Genomic DNA, 14,857 nt, shown 5'->3' on the forward strand with positions numbered 1-14,857 from the left:
TCCAGCTAAGTAGTGGGGATAGTGGTGATATTTGGAGGGCAGGATGGCCTTTCTATCCCTGAAATCATGGCTATTTCCTACCAAGCCCTTTGAAGGAAATGTCCTCACTTTTATATGTTTTAGGTGGGGCTGAAGAAAAAGTAATCTAGAGGCCAAAGAGCCAACTGGGCTAAAATGAATGACTATTATTCCCTGCATTGCTGGCCCAGTTAGGGTAGAGTCCTTCCCAGAGCAGGGCTGGACCTGTAACTCCATGTGTGCTCAAGGAGGCAAGCCTAACTGTAATGGGTGTGAGCCAATTATCTAGTTAATGTTATTTAGGTACTAAAATGTATCTTGGGCTTCCCTGGTGGCTCAGTGGTTGAGAGTCCGCCTGCCAATGTAGGGGACATGGGTTTGTGCCCCGGTCCGGGAAGATCCCACATGCCGCGGAGTGGCTAGGTCCGTGAGCCATGGCCACTGAACCTGCGCATCTGGAGCCTGTGCTCCACAACGGGAGAGGCCACAACAGTGAGAGGACCGCATACCGCAAAAATAAATAAATAAATAAATAAGTAAATAAATAAAGTGTATCTTTAACCAAAGTCACTATATAAATGTAAAAGATATTTCTGAGAGAAAAATAACCCATCTTATTAGAAGAAAAATATTTAAATATAGTGTGGTATAATGTGGAAATCTTAAACAGTTATTTCATCTTTTAATTATTATTATTTGATTAATGCAAGTTGTGCCTACATTTATTAGTAAAGCATGAACATGAAAGGTAAATGATGATATTAACAAGTTTTATTTATTTTAATTTGTTAGAGGTATTCAACCATGGAGATTTTGGGAGGGTATGCCTAAGAAATTGAAACTCAATATGCCAAGATTGAATAGCTCACCAAGAATAAGTTTGCTTTATTTTTATTTTAATAGATTGAGCTTAAGACCCATTTCTGGTAATGAATTTCACACTTGTAAGGGAATGGCAGGTGTGTGTGTGTGTGCGCACGCGCGCGCGCACGCACGCACTCAGACACAGTGCCTTGAGTCTCTCTGGTGTGTCCAGTAGTTTTGGTTCCCCCAGGTTCTGCATGGTTGCAGGGTTGCCTCTGCTAGTTCTAGGCAGGTGGCCCTGGGGCAGCCTGTCCACTCCAGTCTCATCAGATGGACAGCCAATGGCTGTGAGTCAGGCTTCCACCATCACAGGCAAGCCAGGAACAGACTCAGAAATGAGAGGAGAGCAGTGAAACCTGGGAGGATCTTTAGAAATTGGATTTCGTGTAACTTAAGTACCAGTCACAAAGAGAACTAAAGGTCTGTTGAAACAGAATGGGTGGGAGCAGGTGCTAAAGGATTCATTACTTACCAACCTGGCAGCTTTGAGAGGTGGGCTCCATGTTTGTCTCATAGTGACTCCGTAAGTGGTGTAGTTAATTGTCTTGATTTTTTTTTCTCAAAGATGCTTTCCATACTATTTCTGCTTATGCTGACCTCCCGTAAAACACCCCCCACACCCCCACACACACAGAGGCACACAGGCAAGCACAGAAGGAGGTGAAGGGGTTCAGGACTGCTTCCTGATGAACAGCATCTTCCTGGAGGCCCAGTGTGGTGGCGAAGTGAAGCGATCCGGGTGCAGCTTCTTTGGGACCAACTTTCTGCTCTTGAATAGGGCAAGGCACTGAATCAAACCAAAACTTTGGTTTTATAAGCTGCAAAGGACCTGTAACATTTGTTGTTGTTGTTCAGAAAATTGGGAAAAAGAAATTTTGGTACCATGAGAAATCAAGTCCTTCATCGCAACTGGACCCAGGGCTCTCCGTTGTAATTTAATATTCAGTGCCTCATTAAGAGACCCAGGGACTCCTGAGATTTCTGAAACAACAAGTAATTATTTCACAAGAAGGCTTGGTAAGTTGGTTCCTGCCTATCCCGGTGAGAAGGAAGACAGAGGTGTGGACTGCATGCAGTTAACTCTTTGAGGCAACTTGGTTCCATTTAATATGTTATACCCTTGACCTCTAGGAGAAACAGTGCATGGTCTAAAAGCCAGCCACTTCCTCTGTTGTGCAGGAGAGTAGTATTGGTCCTGTAAGTCTCGCCCTTCTTGAAGCTGGTAATCTTCCAGTGAAATCCCTGCCCATAATTTTGCAGCTACACCCTGGTTCTAATTTCACTATTTTAGGTCCTCACTTGAGTACATTTTGTCATTTCTCTGCTTGAAGTCTTCTCCCCAGAGAGGCCTTGCCACATCACTGTCCCTTCCCAGGGCTCTGGTTTTCTTCACAACACTTAACCAGTCTCCGTCACTGCATTGTAGGTGTATGGATTTTTAGTTTTTCAGAATTTCAATCCCAGAAGAGCTGAAAGATATTCCTTTCTGCCATGCTCACAGGATCTAAAACAGTGTCTCAGGAGATACTGTCAAACAAAAATGCTAAACTGAATGAATGATTGAGGGAATTAATATATTAATATATCCACTCCTGAAACCTGATTTGCCTTTTGCTGCCAGGTAACATATTTTATATATTAATGGTGTTATGAATATGTGTCTTTGAGAGAGGACTTACAGAAAACTATTGTGAAGGCAAAAGATAAAGACAGAAAAATATGCTTTAATTGGAGTTTTCACTGTAATGGGTCATTAATTAACTTGTCACATTCTGTCTTCTGTCCTGAGAAGTAAAGCTTTGGACAGAGTGTGTAATACTTTGGTGCATTTCTAGATTGATTCCTATGTGCTGGGTGTCAGCTAAAAACAGTGTGTGGGGCAGACTGGCCCCTCCTGCCTGGGACCCGTGGTCTTGGTGTGGTGCACAAAGCTGTCTGATTTGCTCTGAATGAGGATGTTTCCTGTGACCTTCATAGTCTCTGCTTATATGCACATCCTGAGTAGGGTCTTTGCTGCCACTTTTCCTAAGAGTCGAAGGGTAATTCTCTCCTCCAGTGGTGTATGAGGCTGATGGTGGCCCTGGGCATCATTCAGCTCAGATCATCTTAAGACTCCAAGTGCCTTAGGAGATGAAGCAGCGTTTTAGGTGAACAGGTAAAGGCTGTAAGTAACTGAGATAAATGAGGTAGCTACAAGAACTCACTTCCCTAAGAGACAATGTGAAGAGTTCAGGCTTCACAATTGTAGCCTGAAATCTTCTACTCACTCTTCTAATGGTTTAAAAGAACATTGTCACCAATTTTCCTGCACCCATCCAATGAAAAAGAAAAGACACAGTTACAATTTGAACTTTTTTCTGGCAATATTATGGATGTTGAGTTTGAGAAATTAATCTCAGGGAGGGCTGCCCCAGGAAAACACCATAGGAAGTCAATTTTCAGCTCAATTATGACATACTCTGATCTTTGCTTAAAATGCAGATTCTATCATTTTGTGTATTTTTAGAGATGTAAATATGAAAATCACTTATAATTTTTTTGTGTGTGAGAGTTTATGACACCATGAAATCATTTTGTTGAATTCTAAGAGAACCGCCATTTTCTTTCTCCCTCTTTTTCCTTGAGTGTTTTTCTTTCTTTTTTAAGCCCATTTTATCTTTCCTCCTCCAATCACATATTTTTCATCTGTCTTCATAAACATCCCTGATCATGCTGTAGGGCCAAGGATTCTTCTCACTGTGAAAACTTCACTTGTATAAAATGGAGAGTTATGCCAAAAAAAAATTAAGTGGTATTGGACAGCCTATATATAAAGCATCCAAAGAAAAGGAGGAAGGGAAAAGAAAACTACAGAAAAGGAGAAAAAAGATTAGTAACAAGCGGGATGCAGGGTAATTATTCCAAAATTTTCTTGGTATTATCCATACTTCCCACAGTGGAAACATTGGTTGATATGTATCAAAGTGAATTAAGAAATGTGTACATGTGAAAATGAAAACTAACATTTTCCCTTAGACGAGATAAAATCAAACTGTTCTAGAAAGTCACTGTGAAAACAAACAAAGCTCCTGGCACAGGATCTTCTCAGAACGTTCCCCACCTGTCCCAGTGGCATTGGGCAGGGGGGCGCGGGGGGTGGAGAACTGAGCATCTCCTTTCAAAAACTCATTTCAGTTTTTTAATAGTAAAAAGTAAATCGAAAACATGTCAACCATAAAATTGATGAGACACAATAAAGCCATTCTGAGATTCTAGCTGTAAAACCAACCCAAATTAATCAAATAAGAAATGTATAATTCTTTTATATGACTCATCCATAAAGCAGCCCCAACATTTGTAAAGCACACATCTCTGTTACAAAATCTGCTGATCTCTTGATGAATGTTTAAAGCACCCTAAAAACAGCAAAGAAAAGGTGCAGCCCTCATTGAGAGTGTCTTTTCAGCAGTATTGGTTCAGTCTCTGAACTCGGAGGAATGTGTCCCTGATTCAACGTTAATTCGACGCCTCTCTTGTCTCCCAGATACAACACAGAGACGACCTCTGAAGTCTCTTGATATAGCATTTTTCCTTAGATGTATTTGGAAAATGAATCTGGATTTTACTATGAATTTGTGAGATGCTTTGTGTAGCATAATGAATTCTGTTTATTTCAAACCACTTAGTGATGGAATTTTTTCTAATCTGTTTTATTTTTTTATTGAAGTATAGTTGATTTACAATGTTGTGTCAACGTATGCTGCCCAGCAAAGTGACCCAGCCATACATTCTTTTTTATATTTTTTTGCATTATGCTTTATCATAGGATATAATATAGTTTGTTGTGCTATACAGTAAAACCTTGTTGTTTATCCATTCTATATGTAATAGTTTGCGTCTGCTCACCCCAAACTCCCAATCCATCCCTCCCACACTCCCCTTCCCCTTGGCAACCACAAGTCTGTTCTATGTCTGTGAGTCTGTTTCTGTGTTGTGTAATTTATTTTATTATGGAAAAATTTTAAGAGACATCAAGAACCTGAAAGGAAAATGATTGGTTATTTGCATCTTGTTCTGGGGACATTTTTGAAAATAAAGGCCCTTATTTTTCTTGATGAGTATGATTTGGGAAAATTTTTGTTGTCTTTTCTTTATGCATTGCTCCATTTCTTCCTTCATTATGTGGCCTTGGCCTCATCCCTCAGCGGTCATATATCTCATAGAGTAACTGCCGGAGAGGGATCTTAGTAGTGAATGGTCTTCAGAGGAAAAAGCAAGGCTTGAAAGTAAAAAGGGAAGGCCGCATGGAGACAGGAGAACTTGATGCAAACACCCACAGTCTCTGGGAATCCACACAAGTTGTTTTTTTTTTGCGGTACGCGGGCCCCTCACTGTTTTGGCCTCTCCCGTTGCAGAGCACAGGCTCCAGACGCACAGGCTCAGAGGCCATGGCTCACGGGCCCAGCCGCTGCGTGGCACGTGGGATCTTCCCAGACCAGGGCACGAACCATGTCCCCTGCATCAGCAGGCGGACTCTCAACCACTGCACCACCAGGGAAGCCCTCCACACAAGTTTTAAAAGTTATGCTGTGCCTTGATTATACACGTACTGATTACATCAAATTTCTCAAAATAGTCACTCTTCATAATTTTCTCAGTATCAATATTATTATCCTTTTAAATCTCAGAATTTTACTGTTTTATGTCCATATTTATTGGAAAAGCTGGAGGTGGGGGTGTAGAAAAAGCAGCCACAGAATCAGTCCTTACTACTGCCACACAGTTTGGGGCACTGGTGTAATTACTTGGGCCCCAAGGTGCCACTGCATGACAGGGCTTCTCTCCAGCCCTCTGCCCTTCTCTGTTTTCTGGTGACTTCCTCCAAACCTGCTTTGCCGGAGCCTCCTGTAGGGATTGGCAAGTGCCCCAGACGGGGTCCATCCCCTTTGCCTCGCTGCTCCCTCTGCTGTGGGCTCCATCGCAGGGCTCCCTCCCCGCCCACCTCCTCTTCCCGAAGGAGATTCTCCTCCTGGGCACCTCTGCCTGTCTTCTTCCTGCTGGCCTCTCCCTACTCTGCTTTCCAGCGGTAGGAATGACTGAAGTTAGTCTTTTAGTTATTAAAATAAAAATTAGTGTTTTTTATTCTGGTACGCGGGCCTCTCACTGTTGTGTCCTGTCCCGTTGCAGAGCACAGGCTCCGGACGCACAGGCCCAGAGGCCATGGCTCATGGGCCCAGCCACTCTGCAGCATGTGGGATCTTCCTGGACCAGGGCACAAACCCGTGTTCCCTGCATAGGCAGGAAAATAAAAATTAAAGGAAAGGTGGTCATTCTTGACTGAGATTTTTTCAAATATTTCTTCGTGCAAGAGTTGCCTATATTTTCCGAACACTGGCTGTATGAGAAGCACGTGCTGCATGATATCTAATGAGGTTGAAGAGAGAGAAAATCAGTTCTCTCCTCAGGGTGCTTGGAATCAGCCAGACCATCTTCAGTTGGCACCAAAACGTATAGGAAAGTTTTATTTGAGGTTTTCTTGTATCTATTCTCATCAGTAAAGGCTCCAATCCACCTCTGTTCAGGGGTTCAATGTTGGCAAATGACAATTGTTGGATTATCATTTGCTTCTGTTTGTATAACAACTTACTTTGCTTTTTCTATGCTTTGTAATAAGTTTGCACAGTCAACCTAGAAATTTAGGTAGGTTATCACAAAACTGTGTATGGAAAATCAACACAAACTTAATCTTTCTGACTCACATAAATCCTTTAAAAAAGATTAGGCATTTAAGAGTGAGGTTACATTAGGTTGGAAGTTTTAATGTCGTGTTTTATGATAAGCTTGCAGAAGTCTACTTAAATTCAATTTAGATGGCATTTTGAAGTATTTCCAAATGCCCATTGCACCTAGGAACTCTCTAATGAGGGGAGAGTTGGGCTGCAGGAGAGTCTAAATGTTACCCTGCTTCCAAATGTAACATAAAACTCCAATAACACATTGATTTAATATTGAACATAAACTTGCTTCAGTCCCTCATGTATTCTTTCTGGACCCTGGTTAGCTGTAGCTGTGTGGCCCTGGCATCTGTCTCTGCTCTGGGCCCTGGTTCCTCTTGCACAGGGTGAAGAGATGCAGCAGAGGCTGAGCAGCCCTCCAGGGAAGCACTGCATTGGGTTTGGACATTCATGCCAACGGTGCCTCATGTGGCACCAGGACACTCTGGGGAGAATGGCAGCCGACCTGAGGAGGGGAGTCACAGGAAAGGTTCTTGACCCAGGGGAGAGAGGGGGTCAGGATGAAGGACGGAGAGTCTCAGGACAAGTCAGAACTCTTACAGGGACCCAGTGATGCGTGGTTGTAGGAAAGATGGCAGATATGGTGTGAAAACAGAAAAGAAGTCTTGGGCCAAGATTTAAGAAGATAAAATGTCAAAGTGAAGGAAATTTTCATGTCTGAATAGGAATACGGAGGGAATACAAGTCTGAAATAAACAGAAAGAGAGTACTCTGCAGAAAGTCTTGGAAAGAGGCCATGACCACTGCCTTCTCCAGGGAAAGACAGGTTGTGGTTCCTCAATAATTAAGGAAGTCACGTGATAATATTCAACCTTTATTGAACACTTGCCCCATGGCAGACAGCGAGGGAGGTGCTTTGGGTGGGTTATGTAATTTAACGCTCACAGTAAATCAACAAGGAAATTTAAGTTTGGGGATGTCACCTACCTAGGGAATGTACAGCCAATGAATCCATGTTGAGAATCACTGTCTTAGACCATAGCACAAAGAATTAAAAAAAGACTGTTTAACTAAATGGTTAGTGGAGGTTACATTTTTAATACTAAAGAGAATATATTGTAGATTTAAGAATTTGAAATAAACCTGATGAAATCATACCTTTTTTAGAGGAATAATGCAGTTTAAAACAGCCAGTGCTGACGCCCTGTCATGGGCATCCACACATTCCAGCGGTGTCTGTGATGTGTGTCAGGAATTTACCATCCTGAGCAGGTCCCTCATGGGGACTCTGGGCTCCGTCCAGCCACCGCATTAGTCAGAGCAGTTATGACACAAGGAGACAGGTGAAAGGCCTGGAGTGTGACATACCCCAGAGCCTCCAAGAGATGTGAGGACCCTGCTGCAAACACCCCTGGTCTCCTAAAACCCTGGGAGCTGGTTCTGCTTAGTGGTTCACTCCTCTGACTCTAGCATTGGAGGCTTTGGCTCAAACCCTGCCTCTGTTCTGACCTAGTGTGAAACCTGCAACTCTGACCCTCCATTTTCTTCCATTATAAAATGGAAATAGTAATACATGATGTTTTAGGAGGGTGATGTAAGGGAATGTTCATGAAACAGAACAGTGTGCCTTCAGTAAAAATTATCCCATTATTTTCACACTGAAAGCATCTAAAATCCACAAACAGTGTGCTGGGGAGGGGAGAAAAGCATGCATCCTTATCCTGCTAAGGTCATTTTCAAAGGAAGTGGACTATCTTTGGCTTCCCGGGGAGAGGGCTGAGATGCGTGTTCTGAACTGGCAGTGACTGTACTGGAAATGGTGAGCCCTGGTCCTCTTGCCTGCTGCTTTCTGGGTGATGAAGTGACCAGCCCTGTGTTTCTTCTTCCTGACATGTCTTTCCTTTGAGGGCAGGCTGGCGTCTAAATCTTTTCTAGGACCATGGAATGCTGTCTCTGCCAAAACCCTTTCTCCTTCAGGGGAATGGGGCACCCTTGGCTTAGGGTCACGTAGGTGTCTCAACCCCATAGGTGTGCAGTCCCACAGATACTTCAAGTCTTGTGGGTGGTCTAAGGAATCCCCAAGAAGAAACTGGGTTGCTTCCCTAGTTTCTGCCTCCTGGTACCATCTTTGACATGTGTAAATAACTTTCAGGCTCTCTGAGTCTCACAGACCATTTCACATCCTTGCACATTTGCCTGTTGCTTCTGAACTGCCTCCTGTAGTTCAGCAAGTGACCCTTGAAAAACCGTAAGGGTTAGTGCATCCCTCAGCCTCCCCCTCCTCTGCAAGCCTGAATGCCTTCAGCCCTGCACACATGAGAAGCCCAGTGTGCTGCTGGCGGGTGGAGAACACATCACCTCTAACACTTTACTTTTCAAAAAGAGTCCCAATAAAAATATTCAGTTCTTGCTTCCCATCTGCCAAGTAATAGAAATAAACTACTCAGTTGGTGCCTTAAAAATGGTTTGACCATAAGTAATATGGTACTTGGGTGGAGTTGAGGAGTCATGCTTTTCTCTGAGCAATTCATTTTCCCCTGAAGCCTAAAAATAGCATCACACTTGGATAGATGATTGAGGAGTTTCACAGAGGCCATTTTTCAGTACTGTGTCCTTACGTAAGCATGCTTTCTGTTAGGCAGTGGCTTCAGTCTGAAAAGCAACACTGCGTGAATGTGTGTGTGTGTGCGTGTGGGCACGCATGCACTTGATAAAATAACAGTCTTAAGGTCAGAGAGTTTCAACTTTGAATTAACTGAAATAGGGAAAGGTTTTGTATTCGTAAACCTGCTTGTCACAGGGTTTACTGTACCTGTGATGCTATAACATTTTAACACCCACACATACCTGTTATTATTCTCATCCATTGAAAATATGTTTTATGTTTTTTAGTGTATACAACTTTGCAATTTATCCTAATGCTGTTCACATAAAGTAGCTTACCGGCACTTTCAAAAAGAAAAAACCCTTGTGCAGCAGTCAGAGAAGGTTTTGAAGATTAGGAAACTATGGCCCAGAAAGACTAAAGGACCTGTCAGAAGTCCCCAGCCCCTTCAGGTGGGTATTTGCATGAGTGTTAAGGGTCCTCTTTGATCTGACACCTTCCCCTTCCAACACCTTATTTCCTATTCTTCCTTTTGCTATGCGTGGGAAATGGAAGGTCACTTTAGGTGGAATATAGCGTAACTATCAAAATGAAAACACTCACTTTACTACTATAAGTGCTGCTACTTAAAAGATGCTTTTAGTCCTCTGATCCTAGTTCTCTAATTTTATATGTACATCCTGCCTCTGAGTAGCAGTTTGACTGACCTATACTACCTTTACAATTTTCTGTTATGTTTCTATTTTCTGTTTATAAAATTAGAGGACTTAATTCCATGATCTGTAAGATTTCTTCTCACACTGAGTGGTACACTACCCAGATTGAACAAATATATAAATGAAGACCAATTTCGGCCAAGGTGGAGCAGCCCCATTCCTCCAACTCCTGTCTCTTACAACAAAAACACCAAACATAACACAACGAAGCATGAAAAGACTTGAAAGGCAGAGAAAGAAGGCAGACGGCCTTTGACCTCAGAACTGGCTAACGACACAGTGGTGAGTTCCCTGGGTTATTCTGTCTCCTCTATGTCCCGAATACAGTGCTGGAGAAGGCTGCAACCCAGAAGTACCAACAGACAGAGAAATACAACCCAAGTCTGTTCCCCAGGCAGAGGACCAGAAAAAGCGTGGCCTAACAGAACAGAAAACTTTTTTGACAGCATTTGCCGTCATCCAACCAAACACCAGTGGGAAAACTGCCTCTCTCACTCACGGTTACACAGGGGCTAGGGCAGCAGAAGCACAACTCCGATTCCTCCCAGATGCTGATGAGCAAGCTGGCCCACCATCCCTTGCCTGTAGAGCAAACTGAGTGCTCCTTGCCAGGATGCTGTGGATGGGCTCAGCAGAGTTCAATCCCAGATTCCCCCAGTGGGGCAGTGACAGCAAACTCAAACAGGGAACTAAACCTGCACCCTGACCCAGGAGCAACCAGGGTGAGGGGGCTGATCTGCACGCTGCTGCTTCCAGGGGAAGCTGGCATCAGTGGGACCTGAGCACGGAGTAGCGACAGGACTGGACAGGAGCTGTAAATTGGGATTGACCGGCACTCTGCTTCCCAGCCCCAGACATTAGCTGGGTCTTCAACTCCACTCAACAACAGATTGAGTGAGGCAAGACTAGTCAGCATTTCACTTGCCCCATGCCACACTGGGTTTTGAAGCGGCCTGCAGAGAGCTGAGCCTCCACCCATCCCTGCACTGGCAACGTGGAACATGGTACAACGTGGGGCTAGTCTTTCTACCCGTGACCCCCAGGGTCAGTGGGGCTTACCGGGAAATGAGTTTTCACCCCTACCTTACAGCAGTGAAGTGACTTAGCCAGCCCTCTGTTTCTCTCTCTCTCTGGAGTCAGTGTGCCCAGCAAGGAGTGGGTGCACTGCTTTTACTGGGAATATGTTGGCAGGTCTAGGAGGAAGCTGAATTTACACCCCGCATCTGCAGTGAGGTGTCGTGAGTCAGATAATCAGACTAGGTGGAAACTTTGTTGGGGTAGGGTCAGTGGGGCTCCCTGAGGAGTTGAACATTCATTCCACTTGGCATGCCACACCTAAACAGGGTGACTGCTTGCTAAAAACTAAAATAGAGTGGAGCCCAGAGTTTCACAATATAATGTCCAAAATGCACAGCATACAATTGAAAGACACCAGGAAAATCACAACTCGAATGAAAAGAGACAGTCAGCGGATGCCGATGCTAAGACAAATCAGATGTTGTGCTTTTCTGACAATGATTTTAAATCAGTCATAAAAAAAATGCTTCGATGAGCACTTACAATCAGTCTTGAAACAAATGAAAAATAGAGACTCTCAGCAATTAAATAGAAGATACAAAAATACTCAAAGAAAAATTGTAGAACTGAAAAGTACAATAGTATAATAAGCGAAATAAAAAATATCTCACTAGATGGGAGATTGGAGATGACAGAGAGCAGAATCAATGAACTGAAAGACAAATCAATAGATATTACCCAATCTGATAATAGAGAAAAAATAGACTGAAAAAAACCCAGAACCATGTGTGGTAATCACAAAAAATCTAATATTTGCATCACCAGAGTCCCAGAAGAAATGAGAAAGTGTGGGGCTGTAAAATTCAAAAATATAATAGCTGGAAATTTCCCCAAATTTGGCAAAAGGCATACACTTACAGATTTGATTCAGGAAGCTTCGTGAATCATGACAGGATAAACCCAAAGAAATCCATGCCAAAAAATGTCATAATCAAACTTCCAAAGGAAAAAAAAAAGTCTTAAAAGCAGCCAGAGAGAAATGAAACTTTACCTACAGGAAGACAGCATTTTGACAATGAATGACAATGAATTTCTCATTTGAAACCATGGAAGACATAAGGACATATCACAACATTTTTCAAGTGCTGAAGGAAATATCAACTGTAAATTCTATATCCAGCAAAAATATCCTTAATGAAGAGAAAATGAAGATACTCTAAAGCAGGACTCCCCAAATCCTGGGCCATGGACCACTATTGGTCCATGGCCTGTTAGGAACCAGACTGCATAGCAGGAGGTGAGTGGCGGGCAAGCAAGGGAAGCTTCATCTGTATTTACAGCCGCTTCCCATCACTCTCGTTACCGCCTGAGCTCCGCCTCCTGTCAGCATTATGGTGAGTTGTATGATTATTTCATTATATATTACAATGTAATAATAATAGAAATAAAGTGCACAATAAATGTAATGCGCTTGAATCATCCTGAAACCTTCCTCCCCACCCCCGGTCCGTGGAAAAATTGTCTTCCACGAAACCAGTCCCTGGTGCCATAAAGGTTGGGGACCGCTGTTCTAAAGCAAAGAGATAAGAGAATCTGTCCTCAGAAGACCTACCCACAAAGAATACCTAAAAGAAATTCTCTAGACAATGAAGAAATGGAAACAGAAGGAGCCTGATGCATCAGGAAGGTAGAGTAATGGATGGAGTAAATTAGTGGTAAATATAACAGGCTGTTCTTCTCTTCATGAGGTTTTAAAACTGTGTTTGAAGATCGAAGCAAAAACTATAAGATCATCTGATGTGGTGCTCAATGAATGGAGAGAAAATTCTTGATGTTTCTAAAAAAATGGTAGAAGAGTGAAAGGACACAAAAATATGTAAGATGTTTATACTTTGCTCAAAAGTGGTAAAATACTGATGCCAGTAGACTCTGATATGTTACTTACATATATGAAAAAACCCCAAAGTAAACACTAAATTACTATACTGAGAAAAATAATCAAAAGCATGATAGATAAATCAAAGTAGACTTCTAAAACATAAGACATAAGAGGGCAAGAAAAGGGAAACAGGAATAAAAAAACAGAACAAATAGAAAACAAGAAATAAATTGGCAGACTTTAGCCCTAACCTATCAGTATTTATCTGAAATATGAAAGGTCTAAACATACCAATCAAAAGACAAGGATTGTCAAAGTGAATGAAAAAAATAATCCAAATACGGTATATGCTCTCTACAAGAAGTTCACTTCAAACATAGCAACATAGGTAGGTTGAAAGTAAAATGACAGAAAAAAATATATCATGCTTTGTGAGAGGGATAAATTGGGAGACTGGGATTGACAAATACACATTACTATACATAAAATAGATAACGAATAAGAACGTGCCCTAATAAGAACGTACTGTATAGCACAGGGAACTCTTCTCAGTACTCTGTAATGACCTATATGGGAAAAGAATCTAAAAAAGAGTATATATGTATATGTATAACTGATACACTTTGCTGTATAGCAGAAACTAACACAATATTATAAATCAACTGTACTCTAATAAAAATTTTAAAAAATTCACAAAACCGTAAATAATATACATATCATGCAAGCATTAATTTTATTTATTTTTATTAAATTTTTTTAATGGTACACATTTATTTTTATAGGTTTATGTTTACCATTTACTTATTCTAAAGTCTGTTTTTCTTCCAGTTTTATTGAGATATATTTGACATATAGCACTGTATAGTTTAAGGGGTATAGCATAATCATTTGATTTACATATATCATGAAATGATTACCACAGTAAGTTTATTGAATATCCATCATCTCATATAGATACAAAAGAAAAGAAAAAGATATTATTTTCCTTCTGGTGAGAACTCTTCAGATTTACCTCTCAACAACTTCCATATATAACATATAGCAAAAAAATGGGACCTAATCAAACTTACAAGCTTTTGCACAGCAAAAGAAACTGAAAAGACAGCCTATGGAATGGGAGAAAATATTTGCAAATGATGTGACTGACAAGGCTTAATTTCCAAAATATACAAACAGCTCATACAACTCAAGAACAAAAAAACAACCCAATCGAAAAATGGGTAGAAGACCTAAATAGACATTTCCCCAAGGAAGAAATACAGATGGCCAGTAGGCATCTGTATGAAAAGCATGAGCATGAAAAGATGCTCAACAATGCTAATTGTTAGAGAAACGCAAGTCAAAACTACAATGAGGTACCACCTCACCTGTCAGAATGGCCACCATTAAAAAGACTACAAATAAAAAATGCTGGAGAGGGTGTGGAGAAAAGGAAAACCTCCTACACTGTTGGTGGAAATGTAAGTTGGTGCAGCCACTGTGGAAAACAATATGGAGTTTCCTCAGAAAACTAGAAATAGAATTAGCACATGATCCATCAATCCCACTCCTGGGCATGTATCCAGATAAAACTATAATTCAGAAAGATACATGCACTCCTATTGTGAGTAGTTCATAGCAGCACTGTTCACAATAGTCAAGACATGGAAACAACCTAAATGTCCATTGACAGATGAATGGATAAAGAAGATGTGGTATATATATATATACATATATATAATGGAATACTACATAGCCATAAGAAAAGAACAAAATAATGCCATTTGCAGCAACATGGATGCAACTAGAGATTATCATATTAAGTGAAATAAGTCAAAAAGAGAAAGACAAATACCAAATGATATCACTTATATGTGGAATCTAAAATATGACACAAATGAACCTGTGAAACAGAAACAGAATGACAGACATAGAGATCAGACTGGTGGTTGCCAAGGGGGAGGGGTTCGGGGGAGGGATGGAGTGGCAGGTTGGGGTTAGCAGATGTAAGCTTTTATATATAGAATGGATAAACAACAGGGTCCTACTGTATAGCACAGGGAAC

At 41.5% G+C, this 14,857-nt stretch overlaps 1 protein-coding gene across 1 annotated transcript in view; it reads left to right on the plus strand.

Annotated features, from left to right (window-relative positions):
- Nucleotides 1-14,857, plus strand: part of GABRB3 (gamma-aminobutyric acid type A receptor subunit beta3) — a 233,986-nt gene that overhangs the window by 74,488 nt on the left and 144,641 nt on the right. The window lies entirely within an intron of this gene.

Source organism: Orcinus orca, chromosome 2 (genome assembly GCF_937001465.1).
Source record: "Orcinus orca chromosome 2, mOrcOrc1.1, whole genome shotgun sequence".
Taxonomy (NCBI): Eukaryota; Metazoa; Chordata; class Mammalia; order Artiodactyla; family Delphinidae; genus Orcinus; species Orcinus orca.